At 49.2% G+C, this 27,790-nt stretch overlaps 1 protein-coding gene across 3 annotated transcripts in view; it reads left to right on the top strand.

Annotated features, from left to right (window-relative positions):
- Positions 1-27,790, top strand: part of DRD2 (dopamine receptor D2) — a 72,184-nt gene that overhangs the window by 7,998 nt on the left and 36,396 nt on the right. Inside the window, exon 1 of one of the 3 annotated variants that reach the window (XM_047693784.1) lies at positions 3,762-3,958. The exons of the other annotated variants lie outside the window; for them this stretch is intronic. The gene's annotated coding sequence lies outside the window, so the exon portion shown is untranslated. Of the gene's footprint in view, positions 1-3,761; positions 3,959-27,790 lie in introns of those variants that run through there. 3 annotated transcript variants of the gene reach the window in all.

Genomic DNA, 27,790 nt, shown 5'->3' with positions numbered 1-27,790 from the left:
TCCTTCTGGCTCAGAGGAGGTGCTGGGAAAAAGGAAATAAACACACCCTTCTGATACTTTCTCATTTCTCTCCAAGTGCTGAAAACCTGCACTTTGCAGCCACAGTATTCCATTGTACGCACAGACCACGTTTGGTCATCTACTCACCGGTCAGTGCACACTTGGGGTGCTTCTACCTTTTGGCACCTGTGAATAATGCACACTCTGAATATGAGTGTGCAAATAAGTGTATATTTTTATGACCTATTCCCATCAGGCAATTAAGTTTATAAGATGGACATTTACACTTTCTCTGTTTTGTAATTCTGAAGAATTTTAGAATAGGCTTTCTTAAAGTGGGTCACACCTGTGTTCTTTACTCTTCCCAAATTGGAGAATGCAAAGATTGACTACAGATGTGCACTTTGCATGGGTGTGGACAAACCCAGTATGTCTTCCAGTGAGGCCGTCATCCTCTAAGTGTGACTACACAGGCAGAGGTCAACACTTTCAAGTAACTCCCTCTGCTCTCCTGCCTTGGTCAGAGACAGTGTCCTGAACCTCTGTCCTCCTCAGAGGATCCTGTCCTTCCTCACCCTTCCTCAGGTACCCTAGCCTCTCTCACTGGATTACTCACATGTGGGCCTGGGGCGCTCAGCAGCATCGGTGACTGAGACCCCTGCCCTTGAGTTTATTTTCTTTTTGCTCAACAACTCCTCTGACCCAGCAGGACTGCCACTTTATTGTTCTCAGAGTTATTTGCAAATATTTGTAAATATTTGCAAATATTTATTGTTCTCAGAGTTATTTAAAAATTAAGTGACAAAAGAGGGGAGGATGAGAGAAGAAGAAATTGCTGGGAGTTCAGGGTTCATCTGTGAGCTAGGTTAGGAAATCTAGAATTGGAATACCACATAGAGGGTGTCTGCATTTCCTTCAGTGCTTTTCTAGCTCAAGTTTTCTGTAAGAGGAGAAAATGGGCAACATGGATCAAGCATCAGGATGTACTCGTCATCCCCACTTAATCTTCATGCTAACACTGCAATATGGATCTCTAGTCCCATTTTACAGCTGAGCAAACTAAGGCTCAGAGACATTCAGAGCTTTCGCAAGATACGGGGGTTTGGACGTGAACAAAGTCCCAGTGACTCCAGTTCTGTTCTGCTTCTGACCCCACCCCGCCATTATGGCATTCTTCTTGCTTTCTGTGGAATATTTTTCAGAAGGGTGGCTGTGCCAAGGTGTGGGCGCATCAGAGTTTGACAGAGGCTGGCAAGGGCCTCTCCTTCCAAGCTCCAGCCAGGTCTTATTGTCTACCTCAGAGGTAGCTCTTAGAGCATATGGGAAAGATCTAGATCTCCCTCATTCTCTGTTGACTCTGGCCTTTGTTTCCTCATTACCATGGGCCAGCAAAACCACTGCCTGCCTGAACCCATCTTCTACCCCTAACGCCCATTAGTAACCACTGGCTGAGCACCTTCAACAATAAAAAGGTATAAAGATTTACATAGCGCATCAGGAAGAATTTCTTGACTGAGGTTCGGGGACATACAGATGAGAAAGGCTCGTGTGTCCCCTTTTCCAGGAAGGCCGGAAGGAAAAGGGCCACCCTGCCCCTGCCTGGCCTACTTGGACTGGGTACAGTTCTGCCTGGAGGCAGGAGAGGTGGCAAATGACCTCCAGAGGGCCTTGGCAGCCTGGAAAGCCGGAGCCTACAGGAAGCTGCCTGCCGCTTGGCCACAGATGCTCCCTGTCATCAATCACTCAGTGCATCTGTTTGCTGTGCCGCTTGTTTAAAGAGCGAGGCGTTTGCTAATTGAAAACTGAAAGATCCATCCGTCTCACTCACAGCCAGCATGAAATCCACTCAGCCATGCAAGACTGGGATAAAAGCAGGAGTAGGGAGCTAGGGTGCCCTTGGGTTGGCACACCCCGTGGAGGTCATGTTCTCCCCTTCTGCCTCCTGAGGGAGCAAGGCTATTCTACCCCCCACCCACACCCCACCCACGAACAGCCAGGGGGTGCCCAGATTACAGTTTGTCTAACACTTCCTCATCTATTATCCTCAATGCTGCCCAGAGAGAATTGCCTTCTTAGCCCCAATGTAAAGATGGAGAAAGTGAGACTCAGGGATGGTAAGCTACTTGTTAGCCAAGGTCACAAAACTGCTATGGGACAGAGGCAGGACACCAGTCTGGGTCCTTTGACTAGTCAGGAGAAGGGTGGCTGTCTGCTGGGTAGCTTCTCTAAATAGAAAGGTGCTGAGCTAGAAGGCACCATGTCCTTCTTTAGGTGGATTAAACCTGGAAACAAATGGCCTAGGGGTAGCCAAGGGGAAACACCGAAATTTCAAGGATATCTGCAATGTTTCATTGTTTTAAAAGCAAATAGATCAAAATATTGGTAATCCTGATCGCTAGAATTTCTCCCTATCAACCCTGCATGGATGGGAGCCAGGCCAGATCCACAAGAGAGTGCAAAGGCAAGGAGCAGGGGAAGAGGCGCCAGGCGTCCACTTACAGCTCCTGCCCTTCCCCAGTTGCCTCCAGAGATGGCTGTATTTGGGAAAAGTGCTGATGGGCACCTCGTACATGGGAGACTGGCCCAGCTCTGGATGTCTGTGGAATCTGGAAGGGCACTCCAGTTCTCTGGGACTCAGTTTCCCCTTCTAGGGTGGCGAGGGTGGGGAGTTAGAGGAGTGCACAGTCCCTTGTGTGGTCATGTGGGTCACTGGAAGAAATAACAAACCTAATCTTTGTGGCTCAGAGTGGCCTGACTCCAGCAGGGATGGACTGACCGCTGCTATGCACAGTTCTTTACCCATGCTGTTCCCTCCGCCTGGAAAGCAGTGCTGCCTTCTACCCCCCCCCCCACCCGTGGGAAAAGGTATTGCTTTTTCAGCTCCAGTCCCCATGAGGTCTCCTTGCTTGTGCGCCCAGCACCCGTTAAACCGCAGGTGCTGCGGTGCTGTGGTATGTTTCCTGGAGGTCTCCTCTGCATGAGAGCAGGGACCTGGTTTTATTCCTCTCTGTGACCCTGGGATCTGACACAGCGCTTGGCAAAGGAAGGACAGTCAAAAACTGATTGCTGAAGACTCCACCTCCCTTTGGAGTCAGGGGCGAGCTGGAACGCCAGAGGCCCTTTTTTGAATTTCCACTTCAGGTCAACTCCAAGCAGGCTTTCCCGGAAAGAGTCAAGCAACAAACAGGACTGACCCCAGGGGTTCCAAGACCAGAGGTCTGTAAACCAACACTGACCGCTCCTCCTTACACTACTCCCTGGATGGGCGGTACCTCCCCCAACCATTATCCTCTGACTTCTCAGAGGGAAGTGACAAGCAGACGATGAGGATGCTTGGTCACCGGCAGCCCTGAATTTACAGGGTCTCACTTTGGGGATAAGAGGCGAGCGCAATGGGCAGTGACCAATCAGTTTCCGCCTAGGCTCCCATGTGCCTCGAAGCCAGGGCTGACTCCATCCCCTGCCTGCCCGCTGCTCCCCACAGACCAGGGCGCACAGAGCCCACACACCCGTGTGCAGTGGGGTGGGGCGGGGCCTGGCCCAGGGGCGGGGCCCAGGGGCGGGGCCCCTGGGCGCCCCGTGGCCAGGCGGCCCCGCCCCTCCTCCCGCGCTTGGTGCTCCCTCGCGGCGAAGCTGTCCAGCCTCAGTGCGGTAACCGGCCGCCTCGCGCGCGCACCGCACCGCCTCCGCTCCTCGTCCCTGCGCCGCACGGCCGCCCCGTGCCCGGCCCCGCCCCGCCCCGCCGCGGCCGGTCCACTGCTCCCCGCGGGCAGGAGCCGGCCAAGCGCCTGCCCCCCGGGGGTCTGAACCGCGCGGCGGGGCCGGGAGTCAGGGACCCGCCGAGGAGAGCGGCGGCCCGGACGGCTGCCTGAGGGGCGGCCGCGCGTGGATGCGGCGGGAGTTGGAAGCCTCGAGCAGCCGGCGCCGTCTCTGCCCCCGGGCGCCCTATGGCTTGAAGGTAAGCGCGTGCAAGACGGAGCGACAGGCGGCCAGGACCCAGGCAGGTCTCAGGGAGAGGAGGAGGGAGCTCGGAGGGCGGCGCAACTGGGAGCAGAAGTTTGTCCGGCCACTCTGTTGCCGTCTGCCAGGGACCTACCCGGTTCTCCACAGACTCTCCGTTGGGCCGCTTGCCCTGGGGGCGACAGGAGCACCGCGCTGCCATCCCCTCTGCCTCCCTCTTGGCTTCCCTTGCGCGGCCTGGGCGGGAATCCTCGCTCCGAGCATGGGCGGGCGGTGCCGGGGCAGCCTCCTCGCGGAGCGCCTAGAGCCAGACCTGCAGAGCTGAGGCTTCACAGGACTGCGGGTTCCCGATGATCTCGGGAGGGCACTTTCCACCGGGGACCCCAGGACGCGTGGCCAGAGTTTCTGATTGCCTCGGAGGGAGAAGGGTTGTTCTTGGCAAGTCTACATTTGCGGGACCTGAGACTTTTCAGTTTCTGAGGACAGACCCAAGGATTGGGGAGAGGCCGAATTCTGCTTGTACTCTCCCACGCCCCGTGTGCCGCTGTCCTTGGTACTGAATTTACGTTCTCCTTCGCCATTTCTCTGTTCGAGATCCTGTAGAGGGAGAGGCTGGGGTTTCGGACCCATCTCGGCCTTGGAATGGGGGTGACGTTTGGGGCAGTAGCGGAGGGTGACTGCTCAATTGTGGAATGGACCAAGAGCCTCGATAGGGTCATGTGCGGAGACAAGAGGCAGCTCTAAGAGCCAGATGGAGCGCGTCCCCATCCCTGTCTGCACAGGCGGCCTGTGAGTGGTTCCTCTTGAAGAACAGAGGTAAGAGAGTGCGTGTGCGTCTACACAACAGGCTTCTCCATGGACACAAGTCACAGCGCCGCAGCTCGCAGCTCCGTAGGGACAGGCCCTTCTCTCAGCCACAGGGAAGCTATCTGAGCAAGTAATGCTGCCCCACCTGGCACCCCACTACTTTTTGTGCTGGGGGCTCCTGAGGTTGGGGAGGTGCAAGGCACTTTGAGGATCCCTCTCCAGTTCCTTTGGCAGATCGGATCATTTCTGGATTTTTGACCAGGATGTAAACCTTTCAGGTTAATTCTGGCTCCTTCCCAGGAAGTAGGTGATCAGTGATTCTTCCCCTTGGGATGCAAATATTCAGCCTGTCCCCGATTCATCCCGCAGCATTAGGACCACTTGAAAAGGAATTCATTCTTCTCATGTTTTCCCTGTTGCTGCTATTTGAGGAGGGTGGGCAGAAATAGAGGCCTTGGTGAATGTGACCATTTGCAAGAGAACTTAGTGGGCTGGTTTGCTGGGTGCCTGCGTTTGACTTCTTTGCTTCATGTCCAAGATTCCTGGCATATCTGATGGGGATGTGGGTGGTGGTAGGGATTTGATGCTGTCTCTGAAATTGGGTATCTGACAGGGAAGACGTTTGAGAGGGTTAGACCTAGAGCTGAGGCAGGGCCATGGTAACCCCAGCCTTGGTCTCTTGAAAAACATTCTCCATTCCTGCTACCTTCTCTGCACAGCTTGGGGATGAAAGGTACTGGGAAATGGAAGATTCTGATTTGTTACATGGGTCCGGGGCAGGAATTCTCTAATGGTTGTTTCGTTTTAATGAACTCCCTGTCTTTGAATCACCTGGGAAGCTGGATAAAAATGGATATTTTTTTGTTCTTCTGTAAAGGACTGCTGAATGAGAACCTCAAGCTGAGACCCGGGAATGTATATTTTAACAGTATTTCTGGGTGACTCATGTGTGTGCCGGTTAAGAAGTCATTGCTCATGAAAGTTCATACTTTGACTATAGGGAGCATGATTCAGGCCTTTGTAACTGACTCTTGCCTCCTGCTGCTTATCATGTTAAGTTCTTTAGGTGTGGGGCTGTTGATGGAGGGACCACCCCCGGATTCAGTCCCTTTGCTGAAATAAAGTGTGCAGCCCGATCTCCTCTTCTCCAAGATCCTCCTGGTATTTTCTTATTTCTAAATCAGATTTTTGGGCTCTAGGAATCACCAATATGGCTTTATGTTGACCTGTGTAAATAGTGACTGCCCTCCCCTGGGGGCCAACCCATTGTGTTCCTCTTGCCCACCCCTTCTGGGGGAATTATTGTCTTTCATTATGTATGTACTGTGGTCTGCTAACCCAACTGCTCCTGAAATGCCAAGGAGTGATTAGTTCAGCTTAGTAGCATGTCATGTTCCCCAAGGCTGGTAGCTACTTGTGCTCTGCTTGCTGTGACATATTGGCTGTATTGATTTGGCTCTTTAAGCTAGCAAGCTTGTAGGGGTGAATAAGGCCAGGGATGATGCTCGTGGGCTAGTCAGTTTTCCAACTTTACTCACAAGGTTGGATTATCTCTATCTAGAACATGCAATGATGTAGGAGAATTTGAAATTGAGAGAAACCCTGTGTTCCTCCTTCAACCAGGGGAAACAAAGGAAACTCAGGGTCTCATAAAAAATGTAGTCTCATATTCACCTGGGATTGACATGCTGAAGCTAGACTGGTCTGAGGTCTCTGTTGTATAAGGGGAAATGTATGTATAAGGGATGTATATATATAAGGGGAAAGACGTGTGGATTTGGCCTGGAAAGAGCTGTCTTTATTTTCCCAGCAAGTGAAAGTTGTATTTTGGTGTTGAGGAAGAAGCATGGCTGTGAAAATAGCAGAGTTTGTGAGAGGTTTGGCAGTGGGGGGAGAGGGGAAGAATAATGAGACTTCCTTGAGCCAATGCTGCCCCTTCTAGTGACTCATGTTTTCTGATCTGCCAACCCCCCATGTCTCCCTCCCTTGTAGCTGAATACGTATGACTCTCCAGCAGTGAAGGTGTTTCTGCCCCTCAGAAATGACAGGCGAACCGATGTTGAGTTTTATAAAGTCAGAACCCCAAACAAATCTCCCAGAGTTAGGCTGCATATCACAGGTCACAGTAACCTAAGATTTGAGGTCTTGAAAAGAACTTAGCATGGCTACCTAGACAGTCCCATTTTCCCCGGGACATTGTAACTGGGATGTTAAATCCTTAGATTATTTGGGCTCCTCAGAGGTCATTCTGGATTCTCCTCACCCCTAAACAGGGCAACTTTTCTCTTAGTCTAGAATACAGTGATCTCTCTCATTACCAAAGTGCTCCCAAAAAGGAGTGGTGTAAGCTTTCCAGTCCCAAGCCACCAGGACTGGGCTTGGCAGCCAAAGCTTATCCATCCTGCTGGGAGCTCTGCTTAGCAGGAGAGCATCCTGCATCTAGCAAATGCTTGGAAGCCGCAGGCAGCTGGAAGGGCACAGCTTGGTGTGAGCTGAACCAGGCTCCTCGGTAGGTAACCTTTAGCTGTATATGGCCTCTCTCAGCTGAATCCAGCCCTGTGTTTCCTTCCCTTCTCTTGGCCCCAGTAGGGCCTCTTATGACCCTGGGATGACTCCAAGATTCGGCTTTGGGGTTATGCCTAAGCTCTCCAGCTCTCCAGGACACTAAATGGAGCCACCTAGGCTGTGCGAGTTGCTTATTTACCAGTTTGGGGTGGTAGGCTGAGATTCTCTCCGGCCTTTTAAATCACCGTAATCGTGTTAGAATCCAACATTAATACATCCCTGCCTCTCAACTGTCCCTATCACCATTGTAATTGAAGATTGCTTTCTTATTTTTTTAAACAATAGAATCATATTATTTAAATGCATAGGTGTGGAAAATAGCTTGATTATAGTGTCAGTCTGTGTGGGAGGAGGAGTAAAACTACAAGATTCAGCCACAGGGTTTGTTCTAGTCTGGGTCCAGAGAAAGAGGAGAAACTTGCTATACATTTCCCCTCTTCTTGTCCCTTTCACTTCCACCTGATAAATGGGTTAAATCAACACCTTTGGCAGCTGGGATGTCCCCTGGGGAGGCATAGCCTCTTCTCTCCCTAGGAGATATGGGACCGCTTCTCTGCAGAGAAGAGCCTCCCACTGGCTCTAGCATTCAGGGAGGAGCAAGAGATGATGCACTGGGGCCTGGGGACTCCCCTCTCCCCTAGGTGGAAGAGGCTGTGTTGCTGCATTGCCCCAGACTCAGGGACCTGAGAGTGTGAGGGGCAGTATATGGGGATGGGAGCTGACGAGAAGCCATCTCTTTGGGGGTTCCTGAAAAAGGCGGATGTTAAATACGTATGTATAAGACATCAGTTTGAAGCAGTTTGGGCAATTTGCTGTTATCTGATGTTCACGATTTCCAAGAGGAGATGGGGATTCTTTGCTGTCTATAGTGATGGGTAGGGGAAGGGGGGAGGACCTCTGGTTCTCCCTGGAGAACTCTGAGTGATGTCAGCCTGCTCCCAGACAGAGGATAAGAGGTGAAGTCAAGCAGACTCAGCCCCCAGGGGCACATCAATAGGCCCATAGCCAGCCTGGGCAGCAGGGCATTCCGGGGAGCTGCGGCTCGGCACAGAGCAGCAGCCATAGCCCCAAAGACTCCCCTGCAGATGTCTGAGAGCCAAAGTGAGTCCTGGGGCCTGTCCACCCATCATTGGGCTCCTTCGGAACGTGCCTGCCCTGCTCATTTCCACCCCTGCCTTGTTGTCATTGTTTGGATTCTAAGTGGCTCAGCGGGAGAAAGGTATTAGAAATGAAATTATTTTCGTTACACGCTGTATAATTGCCTTCTCTCCTTCCTGTTACCCCAGGGAGCAACATCACTAGCAGTTCCCCGGGAACCCTTGGTCTGGGAAAGTGGCTTAGTCTCAAGCTTCCTTAGAAGGGCTGTTTCCGACAAGTGGCCGGGCTCACCAGTCCTTCCACTGCTGCCCTAATCATCCTAGCAGCTAATGTTTACTGTGCACTTGCTGTGTGCAGGGTGCTGTTCCAAGCGCTTGCCGTGTGTTTTTTATATCAACTCTTGGTCTGGCAACAATGCTACTAAGTAGGCACTGTTGTTATCCCTCTTTCCCCAGAGCCTCCTCTGTGTGGAGGTGGGTGTGGAGAGGTAAGTGGCTTGCACAGGGTGTGGAGAGGTAAGTGGCTTGCACAAGGTCACGGGGCCAATATGCAGGGGGAGACTCAAAGCCAGACTGTCCCATGCTAAAGCAATTGCCCTCTCTGACCTACCTAATAGAAGAATAAGAAAGGGTGGAGAATAGGACTAACAAGGCACTTTCTTGGATAAACTGAAATAATAGCAAGCTTTCCACATGAGCCCAGGAAAGGAGGAGATAGCAGAAGGAGAAGAATGGGTGCAAGAAATTCTTGGGATTCTTAACGTCAAAGACCATCTAAGAAGTTGTTCTGTGCCTGGATCTCACTCCTTTGGGTACAGTGCACTGGGAATGAACTTCAGCAAGCAATGGGAACAGAGGAAAAGTGGGCAGGAGCAGAAGGAGGCAGAGTCACCTGAGTCTCGCTAGTTCGAGGGAGGGCAGGAGAAGGTGTGGATTCACAGAAGGGCTGGCTTCCTTGGGGAAGGTTCATCTCTCTGAGGTAAACCGAACTGTTGCAGAGGATGTAACTAAGACTTCTGCCCACCTTGTGGTCTTTTGGTGCGCTTTCTCACTGCCACAGGATGAAAACTTGTCATATCTCCAGGAAAAAGGGGCTGGATTTCAGGGCAAGTGGAGAGGATCTCCTGCCTGGGATCTTGCAGGGATGCGGGAGTAAGTCAGGCCTGTCCTAAGGACTAGCTGCTTGGTGCTTTTCTGTTGGACAGAGGCAGTAGAGGCCCGAGTGTCCCTGGGCCAGGCCCTTGACCTGTGCATCAGGTTGTTTGGGTACAAAACAAAAGAACTTTTTATCTGCTGCCCGCTATTTTGGAATTTCAAGATTCCAAGTGCTGTTGGATTCAACAGCACTTAGGCTCTACTGAAATGACCGGATAATGGGGCTCACCTCCCAATAGGCTGGACGACTTCTAGCCTGTCAGTGAACCTCACCATGAATTTTATGAATGCCACTTACCAGCATTTGGTCCCTTCCTTAAGCCCTTAAAATACAACATAGTTAAGCCTGAGCGCTCAGGAGCAAGCCTGCCAGGATTTGAATCCAGACTGCGATACCTACTAGCTATGTTAACTTAGGCCAATTGGCTGACCTCTGTCGCCTGGGGTTCTCATCTCTAAGTGGGGACATGAATACCGAGATACTGAGATTGTTGGGTTGCGATGGTTACTTGTGGCAATAGATAAAAGATGTTTTAGAGTCTCTGGCAAAAGTAAGCACTCCCTAAATCTTAACTGTAGTAATTGTTATTATATTATTATTAAGGAACTCGAGGGGGAGCATTTATAGCTGCTTTCCTTTTGAATTCACTCAACACCTGATTTTACATCTCTGAAATTAAGCACGTTTTTAAAACTTTCACAAAATTCAAGCTTACATTTCTTTCTTATGCCCTCCACTTATCTGCACTGCTGTCTTTGGCACTCCCCAGCCAGAAGCTCTTACTCATCTTTGGCAAGAGGAAGGAGCTCTAGTCACTGGTCCATATGTTATGCTGGGGTCACCACAAGTGTAGCTGCCGTCATGTCATCATACAACACTATTACAATACTGTTGACCATAATCCCTCTGCTGTACCCTTTATCTCCATGACTTATTCATCCCATTACCGGAAGCCCATATCTCCCACTCCCCTTCACCCATTCTGCCCATCCTCCACTCCCACCCTTCTGGCACCCATCATTTTGTTCAGGTGGAGGCTTCCTGATTGGCGTTGTAACATGACATGGTGCCCTCTGGCATAGGCCACTTTTTATTGAAAATCACAAATAAGTAGAAAGTAGCAGTGCATAAGGACAAGGAAACTTTCCTTTCTTCTACCGTGGTTGAAAAGCCCAAAGAACCTCACGTTAAGATCCTCAGAACAAACACATGCTCTCCATCTTTTGGAGTCATTAATGACAGAGGCAGGTGCCATCTGTGTTTTGGGTGAAGGATGGTCTTGCTTAAGATAGGGATGTAACATTGTAGTTTCTGGCCCTAAGACTCTCCAATCCTGAAAGCTGTTCCCTTTCTTTGAGTCTTTTCCTTTTCTTTGAATCCTTCACTCATGAAGACTCTTTCCTAATTGATGCATCTCTTTCTGGACAATTATGAAGCTTTATTGTTTAGGGAAGATAAAAGATTTCCAAGGGCGTGGCAGGTGTTCCCCTCCCTGGTCTTCTTCCTCAGGTCGAGTAGTCATTCCTTTCTTGGATTCTGATTTGTTCTTATGTTCATTTATGGCAGAATCAACAAGAGAATTGTGTTGACAAGCAGAGCCTAGCATCTAAGGTTCCAAGCAGAGGATGTCAGGCCCCCCAAAGGAGCAAAGATATTTCCATACACACCTTTCTTTGGAGACTGTGTATAACTGAAGGCTTAGATTTCTCTCGATGACCAATGGCACAAAGTCTGCCTTTTGGCCAGTCTTCCATGGTGAGCTAGAGGAAGGTGGTAAGAGGTGACGACTGCTTTCCCTAGATTGGTGCTGCCATCCATCCATTCTGGATCCTTCCTTAGTTACAATCTGTGGCAGCCAACTTCCATGATGACCCCCAATACTCCCTACCTCCTGGTATTCATGCTTTTATGTTAACTCCTTCTATATGAAATAGGGAAGACCTGTGTACCACCTGGACAATGCCTAAATGACAGATCGGGACTTCGGAGGATAGGTCGGAAAAGGTGCGTGACTTCCACCTTATTCTTTTTTGGATCGCTCATTCTGGGGAATGCCATCTGCCATGTCAGGACACTCAGGCAGCCCTATGGAAAGGTCTGCATGGCAAGGAGCTGAAGCCTCCTGCCAAGAGCCATGTGAATGGGCCGTCTTGGAAGTAGATCTTTTTTCCCCAGCAAGCCTTCAAATAACTGTAACCACTTCCAAGGACTTAGTTTTAGCCTTCTGAGAGACCTGGGCCAGAACCACTCAACTGAGCTGCCTGAGTTCCTGACCCACGGAAATTCATTCAGATAATGTGATTTTGTTGTGCTAAGTTGCTGAGTTTGGGGATAATTTATTACTTAATAGTAGAAAATGAATACACACTCTGAGATTACTCTCCGTGAAGTCATTCACCCGTTGACATGGGAGTCCCTCCACTGTCCGAGCAGAAGCTGGATTCCTCTGACTGGACTCAAGCTGCCTCTAGTGAGCTTCAAGGCGCACCTCTGGTTTTGTTCTGAGATTTCAAAGTGCTTGTGTTTCACACATGATGGTCACGCGCCTCTCAGCCCTCGTCCTACCCAACAGGCTGCCGACATCTGTACTCTGTATTCTGTCTTCCCGTACTCACTCCTCCCTGAATGTCTTCAGCCGTGGCTGCCATTCTGCATGTACTTCACTTTCTGTTCTTTCACGGAACCCAAATTACAGAGCTAGATACTAGGCACTCATTTTGGTCACAAACCCACTAATGAAAAAAAACAACAACAACAACAACACAAAGATCCCTGCCCTCCTGGAACTTGCATTGAGGAGACAGATGGTGTGCAATAAATATAAAATGTAAGTGACTGAGTGTGCGAGAAGGCAGTAAGTAGTTGAGAAGAGAGAAAATTGATGAGAGCTCTGGGATAGGGTGCACATTGGGCTGGGAGGAGAGGGAAGTTTGCCTTGTTAAATATGGTGGTCAGGTGGATGTCACTGAGAAAGTGACAACTGAGAAGAGATTTAAAGGATGTAGGGGAGTGGATTTTGCAGCTAGCAGAGGGAGAGCTTCCAAGGCAGGGGGATCATGAGGTCTTCTTGCATTTTAAAACACTTTTAGTAATTCGTCTTGCTCCCTGTGGAGCAGTAGTAATACTCTGCCTTTGGAACTCCTTTTTAATTTCCAAAGTTCCTGAGGCCATAGCAATCTCTTGCATTTGTAAATCACTTTCTCTGGCCCTACCCCGACTGATTCTTTTGGCAAGCCACGGAGGTGGCTGTTAAAACCTCTATCTTGCAGATGTGGCCACTGAGGCTCAGAGAGGCCTCGGGAAACTACCCAGGCTCACGGAGCTAGGAAGGACTAGAATTACGGCCTCAGGGAAACTCTAGTGCTCTGTTCCTTTATTGCTCTCTGAATGCTCAATGCTAATCTTTCAATTGTGCATTTCTTGTCTTCCCTATGGGACTGATAGCTCCCTAAAGCAGAGCCTGCTTCATGTGTCTCCAGAACCTGTTAGAGCAGAAAGGAATGCTGAGCACTTGGTAGCCACTTACTTAAATTGTGGCATGGGTGAGTGTGAGTGAGTGGGTGGGCGATGGCTTATTTCCCCTCAGTCACACTGACTTGAAGCCCAGCAAGAGTGTCTGGCAGGGTCCGTGGTCAGCAGGATGCTTCTTACCTTCTTTCTTTCATCCTCACCCAGCATCCTCTGATTACCTGCAGCCACAAGTTACATTATACTGTGGCTGGAATTGTTCACAGTTGTTGCAGGGCGTGGAAGATGGACGTTATTGCATATGGGAACCTGCTTCGATCAGGCACACACATGGGGAAGAAGGTGCTGGGTGAGCTGTCAAGGAAACACTTAGAAATGTGTTGGTCTGGGTCTGTCTGGGGACCTGAGGACAAGCAGGATGGAATAGTCGTTGGGGTCTCTCTTGGGAGCTCTGGATGGTTTGCTCTGAAGCTGGGATTTAGGGTTTTGGGAACAGGAATGATCCTTAGCTTAAAATGTACAGATAATCATAATTTACCTGACACCCTTTGAAAGCACTAACAATTTGAGCCAACCTTTCCCAAAATCACTTCTTAAAAAATGAGATACCCACCCCCTGCCCATCTAGCTGCTCAGTATAACAAAGTGATTCAGATGATGAACTTGGAAGCCAGACCAACAGAGGTTCAGAGCTGCATTCTGCCAGTAACCAGAAATGTGACCTCAATCGGGCTACTAGAACCCTTTGAGATTCAGGTTTTTCTTCCATGAAATAAGGGTGACCATGATACTTACTTCATAGGGCTGGTGGAAAGTAAATAAATTGTGCATAGAAAGTGCTTAGCCTGGTACCTGAAACATGGTAAGCTCTCAATAAATATTCATTTCATTATTCTCATTGTAGTTAGTAGGGGCATTGACATGTCCACAGGATCCTTCCCAGTCTATGCTCCAAATTCCATCTCTCTTCTGGAGGGAAGAAAGACATCACTGCAAGAAGAGGAAAACAGACAAGGTGGGACCTGACTCCAAGAATGTTACTTTTGGAAGAACCCAATGTCCTACAGCAAGAGAAGATGGCAGAGCCTCAGGTCCCTTTGGGCCATACCCTGTTGTCATCAACTTCAGTTCAGAGCATGCAGTAGTCAAGGAACCCAAAAAACTAAGGGCTGAAGCCTGGAGTTTGAGCTGGGGACGGTACAGGCTGAGGTCCAAGGTAGCAGGGCCAGACTGTGAACTCCAGAGCCTTGTGAAGACTCCAACCTGAGGGCAAGAAGCCTTATGAAAGTTGGGTTTTTTTTTTTTTAAAGATTTTATTTATTTATTTGACAGAGAGATCATAAGCAGGCAGAGAGGCAGGCAGAGAGAGAGGAGGAAGCAGGCTCCCTGCTGAGCACAGAGCCCGATGAGGGGCTCCATCCCAGGACTTTGAGATCACGACCTGAGCCGAAGGCAGCGGCTCAACCCACTGAGCCACCCAGGCACCCCTGAAAGTTGGGTTTTAAGCCAGAGAATTACTCAACTGATTTCATTTGCATTAAAAAGAAATAGAGGCTGCCCTGTGGGAGAGCTGGTGGGACAGAAGCAAGATTGAAAGAAGGGTGGCTAGCAGGATTTTTGGCTGTCAAGATAGTGATGCTGGAGGCCTGGACTGAGGTGGGGCAGTGGAGATAGAAAGACGGGAGTGATCTGCAAAGTTATTTAAAATTCAATAAAATTTGGTGAGTGATCAGCTGTGGAGGACGAGGGGAGGGAGAAGCCAAGGATGATTTAAGGATCATGAAGCAAGGCAACAAAGAATATTGGTATAAAGTATCTGAATATTGGGCCACGAACCTGAGTCCGGTAGAGAGGGCAGTGGATATTGGGGGATGGGGCACAAGGGACTGGAAGCAGTGACCAGGTGGTATTGATGAGGTCAGAGACCTGGTATACTTGGAGGCACCGAGAGCATGAGCTGGAACATGGAGGCAGCTGTGGTCACAGAGCAGGGATAACTTGGCTTCTGATTATGAGAGGAGCGGAGCAGTCCTGGGTGATGACAGGGTCCAGGGTGCAACCATGAGAACAGGTGACCGAAAGGGAGGGTGTCCTTGGAGATGAGGGCATCAAGGAGCTGAGAGGCCAAGTTCCAGATGTGGATTCCGTCCAAGTCCATGGCAGGACTGTGGCTGGAGTGCAGGCCAGGGAACTAGGTGCCAGAGTCGTCATGAAGCCAGGAAGTGGCCCTGACAGGGACAGATGGCGAGGTTATAGATGGGTGGCATGCACCGTGAAGGAACAGGGATTTCACGGGAGGGCAGAGGAAGACTAAAGGAGAGAGGGAGGCTGTAGTTGCGGTGTTAGCAGTGGAGGCTGACACGGGACACACCTTTCCAGTCTCCCCACACTGGTGTTCTCTTCTGCTCCCTCACTAGCTCCAAACTCACTAGATGACATTCCTCTCCTCATCTGCAGAGAATGGAGGATAAAGAGAACAGAGGAGAACAGAGGGTGATGAGTGGGTGTAAACTGTGGATGAGAGATGGAAGAGGGGGCAGTTACAGGGAAGAGAAAAGCAAATGGATCTATTGACATTTGTCGGTCCTCTGTGCTCACTGTACCATATCCAGCCTTTGAGGATGCTTTCTCTGCCTGAATGCTCCAGCCCTTGGCTTTAGAGGCTAACTTCTAGTCGTCAGCCTTTAAAACTGAGCACAGACATCACCTCCTCCAGGGAGCCTTCCCTGGTTTGCCCCACCACAATCCCACCAGCCTGGGCTAGGGACCTCTCTTCTATATTTCCATAACCTGAAGTGTAAGATTTATCACACCATATTGTAATGTTTGTAATTGCTTGTTGACTACTCTGTTTCCCCAGTCAATGGCAAATTCCTTGAGGGAGGGGAATAACGTCCTTACCTCTCCAGGCTTGGGTACCAGCCCATTGCACTGTACATGGTGGGACCGTGATCAGGGGAATCCTTTGTCCCTGACTACACAGTAATAACAGAAGAGGACACACTGTCTTCTGCTCATCCTTAAAATCCCCTGTATTCTAAGTCAGGCTAGAAAATTTCTCCAGTGGGACACCTGGGTGGCTTAGTTGGTTAAGCATCTGCCTTCATCTCAGGTCATGATCCCAGAGTCCCAGGACCAATTTTTGTATCGGGCTTCCTGCTTGTTGGGGAATCTGCTTCTCCTTCTGATACTTCCCCTTGTGCTTTCTCTCTCTCTCAAATAAATAAATAAAATCTTTAAAAAAATAAGAAAAGAAAAGAAAAGAAAAGAAAGAGAGAAAAGAAAGTCTCTCCAGCAATTAACATAGACTGGAGAGACCCCAGCACATCAAGAATCTTAGGGACCTGGACTAACTCTTGAGGCATGGATGAGAAATCCGTGCTCCCAGAGTGTCGTGGCTAGTTCCCCACAGACCACAAACCAAGGGCCTGCCAGGGACCCTGATGATGTCCCACCATACCCAGCCAGTGCCCCCGCACCATGCCCAATGGCTGGGCCTCTGGTCACCTCACTGAAAGTTCCCTCAGTTTCACCCATTGTCCTTTCTTCCCATTTCTGGGTCCCAAAAGGCTGAGTTGGTGATCCTTTGTACTTAGCTCTACTCCAACACTTGAGAAAAACTGATGAGTGAAGCGAACCGTGCTGGTACGTCTATATTTTGAGGGACTCACAGCTTTGAAGGACAGAGCTGCAGAATGTCAACATCCTCCTTGATCACTGAGAAGCAGATTGTAAGCAGGTGGGGGTTCAGTGTATCAAATGACACGCAAAAGCTGTTAGAACATGACGTTATTGTCATTAATAATAACAGAATAGGGTGGACTGATGGCCCCTTTGTCATTGAACAGGCAGGAGGGGCAGGGGCAGGGGTGCTTCCCATGCTCTGTGCTGAGCACATGCTTGGTGGGGAGAAGCGATCAGTAGATCATGGTTGCATGTGTGGATGTACACGGGAGTGAACGAATGAATACTGTTCTCTTGCATGGCAGGCTGAGATTGGCTGGAAAACTTAAACATCGCATCCTGAAGGGCCTGGAGAAAAAATGAGGCAGGCAGCTTGGAGAAATCAATGTCCACAACCTTTCTTTCTAAGGACTTTTGTTTGGTTCCCAAATGCACTAAGAAAAGCTCATGGTGTAGGATGGCTGCAAGCCTGTGTGGGCTCCCTGGGCCCCACGCAGGGAGAGGGTCTCTAGAGGGAGGCAGAAGGTGGGCAGACCTCTGAAGAGTTTGCCAGCCATGTGCCTTGAACACTGTAGGGCCCAGGGAACCTGGGGAATGTATTCATTTCCTCAGTAACAAAATACCACACACAGGTCATCTCAAACAACAGGAAAGTATTCTCTCCTAGTTCTGGAGGCTGGAAGTCTGCAATCAAGGTGCCCACAGGGCCATGTTCCCTCTGAAGGCTCTAAGATCCCTGGCCTCTTCTAGCTTCTCATGGCTCATGGTGTCCCCTGGCTCTAATCTCCACCTCCATCTTCACATCATCTGTGTCTCTCCTCTCTCCATGTCACTCTATGTCCTTGCCTCTTCTCATAAGGATACCAGCTATTGGATTTAGGTCCCCCGCGCCCATCTGTTAGAATCCCATAGAGATCCTTAACTAGTTACCTTTGCTAAGGCCCGGTTTCCAAATAAGGCCAGAATCTGCGGTGCTGGGTAGACATGAATTTGGGGGGACACCATTCAGTCCATTGTAGGGAGCTTCCTGACTTGCTGGTTCCTGGTCCTGGAGGTATTCTTTGCCTCTTCCTTTTTTTTTTTTTTTTTTAAACATTTTCTTTATTTGAGAGAGAGTGAGCACAAGAGAAAGAACACAAGCAGGGGGAGAGGGAGAAGCAGACTCTCCCCTAAGCTGGGAGCCCAATATGGAGCTTGATCCCAGGACCCTGGGACATGACCTGAGCAAAAGGCAGATGCTTAACCAACTGAGGCACCAGGGCAACCCATTTCCCTTCCAGTTACCTGTTGTTGGGACAGCTACCCGTTTACCCAAATAAAGCTTCATCTCCCACGTTGGAAGGCAAGTAAGGACAAGAAAGAAAGCAATTAGTACAGCGGGAACTTGGGGATTAACTGGGATTCATTGGCCTCCTGGCACTGTGGGTAGTAAGAGGGGGAGTAAAGGGAGTCTGGAGGAAGAAAAGGGAGGAAGGGCGTCCCTTCAGAGTTCCAGAGAGGGGAGGCCCTAGAGCTGTGGGCTTAGGACCAGGAGGGGGTTGCTGGGGGCACATGCTAAGTGCCGTGTATAGACCATAAGGAACTCAGGGATTTGCAGTTGTTCACTCACATTCGTCCTGCAGGCATTTACTAAGGCCCCCTCTGTGTTGATGTTCTCCTTTCATAAGTGAGAGTAATGAGGATCCAGAAGGCCAAGAGCATTCTTCAAGGTTTCTTGAGGGCAGAGCAGGACCAAAATCCAAGTCTTTTCACTCTCTGAGTGTACCTCCCACAAAGTAATGTCCGTCTGCCATGGGGAGTTCCTGATCTCTACCAGCCAGGAATAAAGTCATCAACCCCTGCATCTGGCCAGAGTTTGATCATGCACAGAGTGTGTCCCCAAAAGCTCCCTGATGTGGTGGGGGTGGAGCCCCTGAGTTCAGCTTTGTGGGGGTGGAGGGAGAGAGCTGTGGGAGCTCCCTACAGAGGAGAGCTGGGATCTCCCAGACAGAGGCTAGTGGAGGCCCACTCTGCATTACCAGCCAGAGCCTCCCAGGAAACCCCATCATTAGGTGTGTCCAGCTGGCCAGTCCTTACAGACATGGAGATGATGACGATGGTAGGGAGTTTTCCAGGCCCCTCATAAATATTACACGTCTGCAAATATGGACCCTGAAGCCTTGCAGATTTACCTTCTTGTGATGAATTCACCTTCCTGGCTTCCTGAGAAGAGAGTGTGACAACACTTGGAACTGCTGTAACATCTCCCAATGGGACCAGACCCCCAAAGCCTGCCCTTCTGGGCTTTCCAATCTGGATGTTGGTCAGTAATGAGTTCACTCTAGATGCTCAGCAATTATGTAAGCCCTGAAAGAAAAGTGAGTCCCCTCACTGTGACAGGTTGTGGTGGGGTTAGGGAAGAAGGTACAGCTACCCCCTCATGGCTGCTCAGCATCGTGAAGCTCTCCCACAGGCCAGGGTCATGGCCTTCACTTTTCTTTTCTTTTCTTTTCTTTTTTTTTTTAAGATTTTATTTATTTATTTATCAGAGAGAGAGAGAGAACACAAGTAGGGAGAGCAGCAGGCAGAGCAGGCAGAGGGAGAAGCAGGCTCCTCGCCAAGCAGGGAGCCTGACATGGACTCAAGCCAGGGACTCCAGGATTATGACCTGGGCTGAAGGCAGACGCTCAACCGACTGAACCACCAGGAGTTCTGTGGCTTTCACTTTCATCACAGAGGTTAGTGAGACAAAATGCAACTGAGTACATTTTATCTGCTTTTTAATTTTTTAAAGATTTTGAATGGGAGAGAGTGTGCACGCAAGTAGGGAGAGGAGCAGAGACAGACAGAATCTCAAGCAGACTCCATGCTGAATGTGGAGCCTGATGCAGGCCTCGATCTCACCACCCTGAGATCATGACCTGAGGGAAAATCAAGAGTCAGTCGGTTAAGTGATTGAGCTACCCAGGTGCCCCTCAACAGAGTACACTTCAAAGATCTTACTGACTTTATTCAATGATTCATGCATGGGGCAGCACCCCATCAAGCAGATGGAAAGGGGCTCCAAGGAGTTGTATGAAATGAAAGACGTTTATAGGCAAAAGGGAGTGGGACAAGGAAGTTTTACTGGCAAAGACCAGTAAAACCAGTAAACCAGTAAAAAAGACCAATGATCCATGGTGGCAAGGTCACTGTCCTGTAGGGAATGGCACAGGTCCTTCAGGCAGATACCTCACTGGGGAAATGAGGTGATCTCTGACTGAGCCGTTTAAGATTCCATTTCTGGGAGAAGCCAAAACTGTAACTGATCTAGGTTTCCTTCTTCTTCCTTTTCTTTTCTTTTTTAAAAATTCTTTTTTTTTTTTTGAGAGAGAGAGAGAGAGCACAAGCCAGGGGAGAGAGGCAGAGGGAGGGAGAAGCAGGCTACCTGCTGAGCAGGGAGCCCCATGCAAGACTCGATCCCAGAACCCTGAGATCATGACCTGAGCTGAAGGCAGATGCTCAACTGTCCATGCCACCCAGACGCCCCTGAGTCTAGATTCTATGACATGGGCCTTAGCATCAGTGACACCATTGGATCCTCTTGTCTTGCTTTTAACACAGTGCAAGCCACCATGTGTTATCATGACTTCCTCCTCTTCTCCTCCCACCCCACCTCATCCCCTGATCCCCAGCTTGTGAGACCAGTTAGGGCATCTTCCTGTCCTTAGTGTTTGAGCACACAGGAGACCCTGAGCTTCAGTAAGTGCTAATGCATGTGCATAGGGATAGGCACAGGGATATGAATGCCCACGTGAATAATCAGGGCTAGTTTGTGGCCATACACAGCATAGGTTATGATGGACCAGCCTTTTTTTTTTTTTTTTTTTTTTTTTTGTGGATCACTGAGGATAATGTCCTTCCAAATAAGTTAATGAGTGCATTTTGGCTGACACGTTTGGAGGAAGCAGTAAGTGTGTGTGCTAACACAAGGGGGATCCCTGTGCTTTCTCCAGCAAAAACCATAATGGGTTGTTTCCCTGTCAGCAAACATCAAGAAGCAGGAAGCACAACCCTTTTCTCGTTTTCCCGGTGATATTTGTAGGCCTGTACCTGGCCTTCAGTGTCACACGCGTGGCCAGAGATCATAGACGCAGGAAGAAGGAGAGCGAGACGGAATGGGGGAATCAGTGAGAGAAACGTGTATCAAAATCTGAGGGCCAGAAAATCATTTTATAATTAAAAAAAACCGTGACGTGTATGTTTTACAGGGAGATGTGTGTTTATGTGTGAAAATTGCTAAATACTCGGGTGACGGCGACACTGGGTTTAACCAGCTGAGCTATGGCTCAGGCAGTTGTTTTCTAATTGCAGGTCTGGGCTGTCTCACCAGCTGGGAGTCCCACAGGGAGGCTATGGAAGCCTCGTTTTGCCCTTTTAATCCCTTTCAGGCAGTCTCCAGGTCCTCACTATCAGTTCCTGCTGCCACTTCCAGGTGGCCGGGGAGGGGGGGTGCCTCAGGGCCTCAGGGCCTCAGTGGCCTTCCTCCTCCAGGGCTGGTTCTGGCCCGCACGCCCCAGCCCAGTGAGCAGCCCCAGAGCACGAAGCTGCTGTTGGGTTCAGCTTCCAGGACTGAGCCAGAAATTGGCCCTGGCTCTAATGAGGCAGAGCCAGGGGACACAGCCCGTCAGCTGCATGGAACCGCTCGCTCCGTAGTGACCAGGAGCAGCCTCAAACCATCAGCCTGGGGAGTGGCCACCGGGCCAGCACATAATTTCCAAATCGGGTGCTTTTGAAGCCGGGCTCTCCTGGTGCCGACGAGCTCAGAGGCGGTGCCGGCAGAAGCCCCAGAAAGCAGGAAAATGCCTGCGGACAGGGCGAGTGAGTTCATTCAGGCAACACGGAGCATCCCTCTCCCTCAGGTCCCTTGTCATTAAGATGCAAATGGAGCTTTTGTCCCAGGGATGTCCCCCGTTGCTGTGGTCCTGGTGCTAGGAGGTGGCGGGGGTGGAGGGCATGGTGGGGGATTCCAGAGGGGCCTTGGGGACCTGGTTATTGAGCCTGGAGGAGGGGCAGGAGCCTTTGGAGCCAGGGAAGCCAGAGCCTGCTAAGAGCTGGTTCTAATGGTGGCAGTGGGAATTCTTTCAATCCTATAGCTTAATCCTCACGTTTCCTGCCCGGAAACATACAGAAACACCCCATCCACCGAGAAGCGTTATACAGGAGAACGGGGTCTTTTTTTTTTTTTTTTAATCAGCGAGAATGCTCCTTCTTTCTGTTGCCTAGTGGCTTTCTGTTGATGGTGGCTTTTTATGATCCAGTGAACGCTCATCAAATAAAGCCGCCCACTGTGGTAGGCGCAGGTCCTTCCACCATCCAGACCCACCAGGGAAGAGTCCATCTCCATTCCGGGGACGGTGCAGCCGAGCCTCCCAGAGGTGGAACAGTGTGTCCAAGCAAGTGGCCCAGCCAGGATGCAAAAGCAGCTCCTTTTGACCTTTCCCACAGCTCCGGAGTACTGTCTGCTGCTCCTACTCACATACAAGCTTCGGGGGACCAGGGGAGGAGCGTGCTAGCTTTAGATCACCCCACAGGGTGTGCTTTGCACATAGTAGGCACAGATGCATATTTGTTAGATCAAATGAGTGCACTCATTTTTAGAATTCTTATAAAACTAGTTACCTCCATCTTACTTAGTTCTGGAGACTGGTGCAAATTACTGACAGTCTCAGTTTCCTCATGGGAGGATCTTGGACGACGGTCACCTCCAGAGCTGGTTAGATCACAGGAGGTCAGTCTCCCGGCGGGCAGCTTGCACAGAGGCAGTTGCCTCTCAGGGGCTCAGTGGCTCAGGGGCTGCCCGTGAAGCCCACGGTGAGCCCCAGGTTCTGTCTCTTCTTTTTTTTTTTTTTTTTTTTTTTTGAGAATTTATAATTTTTTTTTAAATTTTTTATAAACATATATTTTTATCCCCAGGGGTACAGGTCTGCGAATCGCCAGGTTTACACACTTCACAGCACTCACCATAGCACATACCCTCCCCAATATCCATAACCCTACCCCCTGTCTCTTCTTTTTTTGAGGAGGGGGAGGTAAATTCTATGGGAAGCCAGCCTTAATTTCCTTTCCCTTTTTTTTTTAATCATGGTAAACACATAATAAAATGTGCTATCTTAACCATTTTTTCCCTTTTCTTAAATTTAAATTCAATTGATTAGGGGCGCCTGGGTGGCTCAGTGGGTTAAGCCTCTGCCTTCGGTTCAGGTCACGATCTCCGGGTCCTGGGATCGAGTCCCGCATCGGGCTCTCTGCTCGGCAGGGAGCCTGCTTCCTCCTCTCTCTCTCTGCCTGCCTCTCTGCCTACTTGTGATCTCTCTTTGTCAAATAAATAAATAAAATCTTTTAAAAAAATAAATTCAATTGATTAACATATAATGTATTATTGGTTTCAGAGGTCAATGACTCATCAGTCTTATATATCAGTGCTCATTGCATCACATGCCCTCCTTAATGCCCATCACCGAGTTACTCCATCCCCCAACCTCCCTCCCCTCCAGCAACCCTCAGTTTATTTCCTAGGATTAAGAATCTCTTACAGTTTGTCTCCCTCTCAGATTTCTTGTTTTATTTTTTCCTATCTTCCCCTATGATCCTCTCTTTGGTTTCTTAAATTCCACATATCAGTGAGATCATATGATAATTGTCTTTCTCTGATTTATTTTGTTTAGCATAATGCCTTCTAGTTCCATCCACATTGTTGCAAATGGCAAGATTTCAGTTTTTTGGTAGCTCTATAGGGTAGCTCTATTTTCAACATTTTGACGACCCTCCATGCTGTTTTCCAGAGTGGCTGCACCAGCTTGCATTCCCACCAACAGTGTAGGAGGGTTCCCCTTTCTCTGCATCCTCGCCAACATCAGTTGTTTCCTGACTTATTAATTTTAGTCATTCTGACTGGTGTGAGGTGGTATCTCATTGTAGTTAACAATTTCTTTTTTTTAGGTAGGCTCCACGACCAGCGTGGAGCCCAGTGTGGGGCTTGAACTCATGACCCTGAGATCAAGACCTGAGCTGAGGTCAAGAGTTTGTCACTCAACCAACTGAGCCAACTAGGCACACCCTCACCTTAACGATTTCTAAGTGTACAGTTCAGCAGTATGAAGTATATTCACATTGTTGTATGACACATTCCAGAACTTTCTCCTTTTGCAACACTGAAACTCTATGCTGATTAAACTCTAATTCTCTGCTTCCCCACCCGCCCCCCAACCCCTAGCCCTGGCAGCCACCATCCCACTTCCTGTTTCTGTGAGTCTGACCATTTGATACACCTCACATAAGTGAATTATACAGTGCTTTTCTTTTGGGGACTGGCTGATTTCATTTCACATAATGTCCTCAAGATTCATCAGAATTTCCTGCCTTTTTAAGGCTGAATTATATTCCATTGTATGTATAGGTCACATTTAAAAACATCCATTTCACCCATTTGATGGACACTTGAGTTGCTTCCTCCTCTTGGCTGTTGTGAATAATGTTGCTATGAACATGAGTGTGCAAATACCTCCAAGATCTGCTTTTCATTCTTTTGGTTATAAACCCAGAAGTTGGACCGCGGGATCATATGGTGGTTCTAGTCTTGATTTGTTTAGGAACCTCCGTATTTTTCCACAGTGGTTCCATCCTTTCACATTCCCAGCAGCAGCACACTGGTTTCCATTTCTCCAAGTCCTTGTCAACACTTGTTACTTTCTATTTTTAAAAGGCTCTCCTCATGGTGGGAGGTGATATCTTATTGATTTGCATTTCTTTTTTTTTTTTTTTTAAGATTTCATTTATTCAACAGAGAGCGTGAGAGTGCACACATAAGAAGGGGGAGGAGCAGAGAGAGGGAGAAGCAGACTCCCCGCTGAGCAGGGAGCCCAGTTCGGCCTCGATCCCAGGACCCTGGGATCATGAATTTAACTGAAGGCAGATGCTTAACTGACTGAGCTACCCAGGCGCCCACGATTTGCATTTTTAATGACTAGTGACTTTGAGCATCTTTCCATAGGTTCATTCATTCTTGGTGGAGCTGAACAAGGGGGCCCCCAGCAGCTAATAAACAGGGCAGATATTGTGGGGTTCCTACGGAACACAGCCTGGGTCTAGGGAGTCCTGATTATTTCCGAGGAGATTGAGTAGACAGTGAAGCTCTTCTGCTGTCCCCTCTAGCCGGGACAAGGTACAGAGGATGTGCTAATATGCTCCTGATCAAGCCTGCTAGGGTCTGACGGGAAGCGGGCAGCCGTAATTAACAGAGGGAAAGTCCAGAGCTTTGGAGTGAGACACATTCAAATCCTAAGTCTAGCTTCTAGGTGTGACTTGCAACAAATTGCTTCACCTTTCTGAACCCTCATTTCTTCATCAGTAAAGTAGATTTTTGTGAGAGATCCATATGGTTGTATGCCGGTAAATATTCTAACAACCGGGTCTCCCAAGGAAAAAATGATGCCCCGTTGGGTAGCATTTGCCAATTTCATTGTATAAATACTGCAACTGAGGCTGTTCTCTAGTTGCTAATCCAATGTTGAAGGCAGCGTCGGGAAGAGAGGGCTATACAACCAGTTTGAACATGTCACTGGCCCCTGTGTAGATGCCCTGCCCGGTATTGGGGCTGTGTCAGCTTCTGCTGTGATAATATTGCTTCCCTTCCTCTCCTCGCCCCACCAGAGGGACTCTGGGTGACCTAGGTGATAGGGAGAGGTTACTCAATTCTCCGTGTTTATTCAACAAATATATATTGAGCTTCTAGTCTACACAAAACCCTGACTTGGGAACAGAGGATAAGGGCCTAGAAGAACAGGGAGGGGATTTTTTAAAGCATGTGTCCTAGAAGCTTGCCTTTTGAGGCTCCAGCTTGGTTAAGCAACCTCCTTCCGTGCTGTTAGCTCTATCGTGTGACATTTTAATCACCTCTGTGCCTGTCTCTCCCACTGAGCTCTGATCTCTGGGAAGGTAATGATTATGTCCTCCCTATTTCAGTGTCCACATTTCAACCCTTGGAAGGTATTCAGTGAGTGTGAACTGATGTCATGAGTTTGAAACTTACCCGAGGAGGTAAAAGTAACACATCTAAAATATTCAGAAAATAATATAATAGTCCATCATAATGATAAAACTCCTCATTTGATAAGCATCCTGCAGCCTAAGGCATTTTCAGTTCAATTAGCCTTTATTGAGTGCTTCTGTTATGCCAGGCATCAAAATAATCACTCAGCACAGTATCTCACTTAATCTTTGCAACAATCCAGTGGGGTAGGTGCTGTTATTGGCATCATCCCCTTTCAAATAGGAGTAGAAGAAGCAAGAGCAATTGAGTAGATTTCCCAATGTCTCTCCTTGTTGAAATTATACGTGCAGAGGCAGGACGCGAACCTAGGATCTGATCCTTACTGTCCCATGACGTAGAGAAAGGAGTTGTTATTCATACGTCATAGGTGAGAAAACTGGCTTTAGAGAGAGAATGAGAAGTTAAGTGATGTCCAAGGTCACACAGCTAACAGGAGGCAGCGCCAGGATAAAGACCCAGGCCTCCTGATGCCTGATAACAGTAAGCAGCATGATCAAGTGTGGCATGAGGTACCGTGTACAACAAGGGCTCCTTCAGAGAAGGGCAGCTACCGGGATGCCACATGGTCAGGGGAGCCTTCCAGAAGAAGTGCAGCTTGAGTTGAACCCTGGGGAGCCAGGGTTGACCTGGCTCAGCCCATGCCACACCTCCCACCCTATCCTCCAAGACACACCCCCCCCACACACACTCTCTCTCTCTCTCTCTCTCACTCTCACACCAGTGGCCCTGCCCCCTGCTCCCCATTGGACAAGCTCATTTCATCTCATGGAGAGCCCAGGAGAGGGGCTTCGTAGCTGCTGCCATTTCTCCCGTTTGTTTTTGAAGTTATTTACCTAAAGGATCCGCTGGCCCCTAGGCTGCCCAGATGGCATGGGCGATTCCCCTGGTCTTCCTCTCTGACTTCTGGAGAGGACGTCAAGCTTTGCATTACTTGAAAAGTGCCCGTCTCCCACATAGGGTCTGGAATCAGCCGTCTGGCACAGCGAGGGCCGTGGTGCAGCCACGGCAGCCCAGACTGAGCCATGAGTCACCATTAGAGGAGGGAGTGTGTAGACTGTCCTCCGGGCGGGCTGGGCAGGAGCCACATGCGTGGTCTGGCAGGGAGCTGAATGTGGGGAGAAGCCATGAGCCAACGGAGTTCACTCGGCCTCTTGACCCATCTCCCCCATGGCTGAATTTCCCTGTGGGGGTTTACTTTTTGTGTCATGTACACTGTTAAAGTAATAATTTTCAAAAGGTTAAATTTTCAAAAGGTTAAAAACATCTTTCTCAAATCATTACATGTCAAAGATTTATTTAAGTCATTAGTGAGGGAACCAGAGAGATGACAAAGTCAGGTTCAAAAGAGGATACGAGAAATAGATATCAGTGGAAGGAAGAAAGCAGCTAGAATAAGATTGCCAATCGAGACAAAGCTTATGAATGTCTTACAGGGCAATGAAGTCATGAAGTTTGGGATTCTCTTCCCTACTGGGTGGAAGTCATTGTGTATTACCAATTTTCTCTCTGTAGCATTTCTCACAGGGCTGGGTCCCTTAAAGGTAGTAAACAGTAAATAAAGGACTGTCCCCTAGAGAGTCAGATGGGCCTTAGGTGCCCCTGTGCGTTATTTCCAGGTTTGAATATATTCTCTGAGCAGCTCAAAGGGATCCAGCTGGTCCTTTGCTGTGGGGGGGTCGCCAGTTGCTGAGGACGCCTGGTCCAACTATGCATTCTGGAACCCACAGGAGGGGTTCAGGGACCCATTGGACCCATTGTGAGAAGGACGTGAGCTCAAAACCACATTGACCACGTGACGTCCATGGCCCCTACCAGCCCCGGTGGGGCTAGGGTGATGGAATCAAGTCAGTTCAGGGCCAGTGTCTGCTAATCCCTAAAAAGTCTGTTTATTTCCCATTCTCTCATGCAGAATCATCCTGGTGAAAGGCTGTTGCTCCTTTGGGGGAAGGCTGGGAGAAAGACGAACAGTATGATATTTTGGCA

Source organism: Lutra lutra, chromosome 10 (assembly GCF_902655055.1).
Source record: "Lutra lutra chromosome 10, mLutLut1.2, whole genome shotgun sequence".
Taxonomy (NCBI): domain Eukaryota; kingdom Metazoa; phylum Chordata; class Mammalia; order Carnivora; family Mustelidae; genus Lutra; species Lutra lutra.
This window is presented reverse-complemented; position numbering and strand designations above follow the sequence as displayed.